The following is a 5,544-nucleotide window of genomic DNA, read 5'->3' on the forward strand; positions in this document are numbered from 1 at the left end:
ATATGATTGATATGAAATCGCCATTTTTCCACTGTGGAAAGCTTTCTGACTGCCTCTCATTGTAAACCACTGCATTTCCTTGAGAAAGGTGACTGATCCCCTTTTCAACACCATCATATTGATTTTTGTGTCCTGTAGCACAATCAATGAACCAACAACAATGCCCCACAGCTGCCTGCAGTTTTATGCTATATTGCAATAAACTCATAATATGCTATTGCCTGAGGCAATTTTCATTAATGACGCCTGAAAGACAAAGAAATCTTATCCAACATAAAGGACTCCTGGAGCATGACTGTTGTCCTTGAATGCTGACGGTGATTTTCCAGAATGTGCAAACCAGAGAGGGTGAAATCAGCAAGTTGATCACTCCTCAGAGGACCTCCTCAGGGCGCAATATGTCTTGTGCCTGTCAGCGGGCGACCTTTATGTATCCCTCCTTGATTTCAGAGTTTGTAGAGCGGCGCTGAGTGTCACACAACATTGGGAAAGGGCAATATTCTCCATGCTAAGGAGACACCGGCGACATTGTGAATCGCGGGGGAATCAGTGACTTATTTTAATGCTGTTTAAAATACTAGAGGGCAGGGCTTTCAAATGAGCATGTCCTTGCATGTTCATGAATTTCCATCACTGGATAGTTTTACAATCATGCCGGGCTCTGTCTGCGCCGTTTGAAGAACGACACAGGCCAGAGCTTTGCAAAGAGGACTGTTAACCCCGGCCATTTTTGTGTCAGACTCCATAACAGTGTTGCTTTGACTGGTTTATTAACGTGCATTAATCTCCCCTGGTGGCACATTCACAGCAGAGGTCAACTATTGCCATCCCTACCTTGATTGACCAATTCCATCAATCAAAATCAGGTAACGGAGGTTGAGTAGCGCTTCCCTGTAAATCTACATATCAATCTCAGTGCACACAAGGCTGAGTGAGGTGACCCCTGGTAGCCGATGCAATTGATCAACCTCAGCAGGGCTTTAAAACAAAGTGGCATTCAGTTAATAAAATTAACTCTGGTGTAATCCTTCTCTGCTTCACAGGCTGTCACAGGTGGCAGCAGAGCATGGTACGGAGACATACACTTCACTAGGTACACGTACTCAATCACTTGTTCACATAAGCAGTCCCTCATCCAGGTCTATGACAGTGTGTAGGTATATCTACACTGTGAAGCTCAAACTGAGCATCAGAATGGGGGCGAAAGGATTTCGGATACTTTGAGCAGGGCATCATCAGTAAAATAATATCCAAGAGTTGTGCCCACTCACACAACTGTTTGTCTGACAATTTTATGCAAGAAACTAACTTCTTTTTCTGTCAAAACATTACTAACAATAAGTCATTCAACACCATGGAAGTGTTGGGCTCTTATACAGATTTCTACTGTCACTTTGTTGGCAGTTAAATGACTCAGATCATCAAATATCTCTAAATTAAAGGGTGTAATTCCCTTCAGTATTTCATAGAATGAATGTGATTAACCACATTTTAACACTTAGGTCCTGCTCTTGCCAGACCTGTCTAATAAAGACATTACTTAAACAGAACCTGTCTGACATGTGTACATTTCAATTCAGGCTATTTACACAGCGCCAATTTGCAACACATATCATCACAAGGCACTTTACATAAAAACCTGTACTCAAAGTAGACTAAAACATTTACATGTTAAGAAACTCAGCAGGTCACTGACTTGCATCGTTCACTCCTCCTGGACGTAGCGGCAATCTCTTGTGTTGTATCGTTGACTTTACAGCAATTCCTCATAAAATTCCTCTATTACAGGAAGAAACACAAAAAAATACTGATCATTTCCACAGTGTTGCTCATGTTCTGAAGGCTCCGTCCAGCAGGACAGTGCACCATGTCACACACCTCAAACATCAAATATACTGGTTTCTCATCCTCCAAATCAACAGAGGAATGGAAGATTTACATAGCAGAAATGCAGCCAACATGGATTCACCTCGTTAAGAGAATTAAGGCAGTTCTGAAAGCGGAAGTGCTCTCCGTAGTGTGAGGTGTACGTAATAGAGTGACTAGTGAGTGTATTTCCACACACAAGAGTAGAAAGTGTCACAGAAATATGAAAACAATCAGAAGAATTGAGCTGAAGCCCTGACCTCCGATTTGTCAAGACCTGGAGAAGTTTCAGTTGCGGCTTTCTCTATGAAATCGATAGTTTCATGGCCATTGGAGTGTAACTTTGCCCTCTTCTTTTTTTTTTCTTTGTGGGACTGAGAACACTATTGAATGAAATGGAGTGCTCTCTTGTGACTTTGCCTGACATTTGCATTTCCGTTTGTTTTTGGTTTTTTTGTTGTTGTTTTTTTGCTTTTCCTCTCCCAGGAAGCGGTATTGTTTGTTTCCCATCTGGCTTCATTACATCATCTGGTTTAACTGAGGCTGGCTCACATCCACCGAATCACAAGCATGTCACACATTTTCAGACCGGCATCCAGAGAATGAGCAGTCAGAGATGATCGGTTGCAGTTATTTACGAATTTGCGGTCGTCTGGCAGTCCTTCGTTGTGTCCGTATCCCGTCCTCTGGCATACACAGCACTGTATTGTGTTTCCATGCAGAAGCATTTTGTCGAGTGCTGATATATGCACAGACAAATGAAAGACACTAACACAGGTATACATACCTTGAAGACCTTAATGTCTGCATCAGAAGATAAGAAACGCAAGGTATCACTCTCAGAGGAAGATATCCGCTGGCGTCCCGCAGTTATAACCTGAGCGTAGTTTAAGAAAGAAAAAAAAAAAGGTACACTTGCACGGATAGTTATCTTTAAAAGGTCCTCTGGCTTTATGGAGCTGTAAACCAAAGGATTTCATTGAGCGAGGACAGTATGGGAGTCGAGATAAGGGACAAAGGCCTGCCTGGAGTTTAAGTGTCCTGCTGTTTATTCAAAGCACGAGATCCAAGTGGAAGGTTGACCCTTTGACCTATCGAGCCGCAGACAAAGGTGTTCGAGAACATGGTTCCGCTTTCGTCTTATCAACACATCGTTCCATTAATCACCCTTACTGTTGGTACAATCACTGTTATTAGGACTTGAGTTTAGGCTATCGGACTATAAAGCACTTCATAGTTATCAGTACTGGTGAAATAAGTAAATTATCTCAAGGAGTAAATCATTTTTTTCTTTCTATTTTTTCTTTTTTTTTTTTTTTAAATAAAGTCCCAGTCTGAACCTTTTGTTTTCTTTTCCATAAACTTTTTAAATTAGTAATCAATGCCTTCCTAATTTAAAAAGCTTAAAACCTGGAAGTGTGACCAAGGCTCCAGATAAACCAGCAATGGGAAAACCCCTCTGACTCAGGGGACACATTGACTTTTAAAATTTGTCAGACGGGCCGTGTTAACACCAGACGCAAACATAAACATAAAAAAGACATTAAATACTCAATTCTTATATTCACTTTTAGTTGGAACAGTGTTTTTTCCACTGCATCAAAGTCTGGTGTTAGTTTTGTCTGACGTGTTGATAACTCAGCTGAGATCTGTGAGCCGCTTTGTTGGTGTTCATCAGACTAAAAAAAAGAGAAAAAGCTACAATTTAGAAGATATATATATATATATATATATATATATATATATATATATAAGTTTATTGACAAAAAATAACCATCAACTTATTGCAGCCTCCCAACAAATTAAATATCAACATTGTCCGGACTTAAAAATTGTGTCATGATCTGAATGAAACACAATATTTTATTGAACAAAATATTGAAAGGAGTCCATGAATCAGATCAAATATTTATCCTAGCTTGTAAAAACTTGGGTTTTCATAACAGAGAATATCATATGAATCAGATATAAAGTGATTTGTTCAACACAGCGCTGCAGCAGAAATGAATCACCACTCATCAGTCATTAGCGGTGACAGATCGTTGTAGCAGCAGCGGGCCAACGTGTCCCCCGTTGCCCCGAAATGAAAGACGAGCCTGTGGCTTTGCACTTGAACTGCACTTGCCCTCTCCCCCGATCCCTCAGATCTTCATCTGAGAATACTGCCTAAATTGGAAAGCCTTTTTTCAAATTTGTTTTGATGGGTCTGAAGTGCTTTCGAGCTCGTCAGAGGAAGTTTGTGTCCTTGTTCTCATGGTTTGTTCATTGGCTCAGTCTCACATATTTGTGTTTTTATAAAACCTGATGAGGAAGGCCTCCTTCAATTCACTGATTTTTTGAAGACAATAATAACATTGTATTATCAAGTAGTCAATGTTAGGCACAAGTGGAAGGTCCAAAAACAGAGAAAGTGAGTCAGAGATAGAATCTCATCGATGTCAGTGCTCACTGGATTGACTGCATGTAAAAAAGCCTAAAGCAAATATTTATACGGATTTTTGTTCTGTTTTCTGCCAGTAGTTTAGATAAGAGGTCAAATGTTCATTGTGTTCAAACTGAACCAATTAAAAAGTCTGAACTGATAAATGAAACTAAATTCATCTTTTCACTGTAAATTTTTTTGGAAGCTTTAAGATTTGAAACTTGAAAAAAGACACAAATATCACTTGGATATATCTGTGTTTAAAAGCATGAGAATATTTTATTTTAATTTATTTTAAGTTGCAAAATGTGAAACAGAAATAATTCTTGTAGTATGAGGAGTACATAGGTTTAGGACAGGTTAACACCAGTAAGAAGGTTCCCAAATAGGAACTCTCTCATTTCTATGAAAATCATCTTATAAGTAAAAACTCTTCTCTATAACAGGGAGCTTTAAAGAGCAGTCATGTTGCCGTTAACAAACTTTATATAAAACTCTTTCTCATCTGAAGACACAACATAGGTCAATATTTCGGGACGTTTATGCTGTAAATGTTACCTGCTTTCTATTTTTGCAAAGTTCCAGGCTAATCTTTGGGCCCACAATCAAATGCCAGTGACCTTCATGTCTGCATGAGATGAATGCCAATGTGCATCAGTCATTCAACAGGCCAGATGGAAGCCATGAGATACAGGCACATAATTTGATGAAAGGGGTCGTTCCTCAGTCAGTCCAACTCCCTGCCAGTCTCACCAGACGAGTTCTGCGTCTGTAATCTGTGTAAGATTGTTTCCTTTGAGCGGTTTTATCCCCACACCTTTTCTCTGGTTCCTAAAACGAACATGGTGAGGAAATGTGCAGCAGCTGGGGGAATGAGACGGTGGATGATTAGGAATGAGAGTTCAGTCATGAAAGGTCATAAGTCAGATCTCTGGAGTCGCTGTAAGGAGCACAAATATGTGCCAGTGGTCGCTGCACTCAGCATTCAGTCAAAGTTGCACTAATAATAATAAAATCTCTAGTTTTCAGAGTCTTATTAATTTATGTTATGTATGTTTAACACTTTGAATTAACAGAAGTGGGGTCTTTTATTAGTTTGAATTGGCAAGTTAATCAATTTAACTCATTTCTAAGAAAACCCAGCAGACTGCATGAAGTCACTGACTTCATAGCTTTTGCTCCTCCTGGACAAGAACGTAAAGACAGAAGACAATCAATTGCATTGTCACTGACTTTACAACAATCTCTCACACTAA

The sequence above is a fragment of the Poecilia formosa genome, unplaced genomic scaffold (genome assembly GCF_000485575.1).
Source record: "Poecilia formosa unplaced genomic scaffold, Poecilia_formosa-5.1.2 Scaffold72, whole genome shotgun sequence".
Taxonomy (NCBI): Eukaryota; Metazoa; Chordata; class Actinopteri; order Cyprinodontiformes; family Poeciliidae; genus Poecilia; species Poecilia formosa.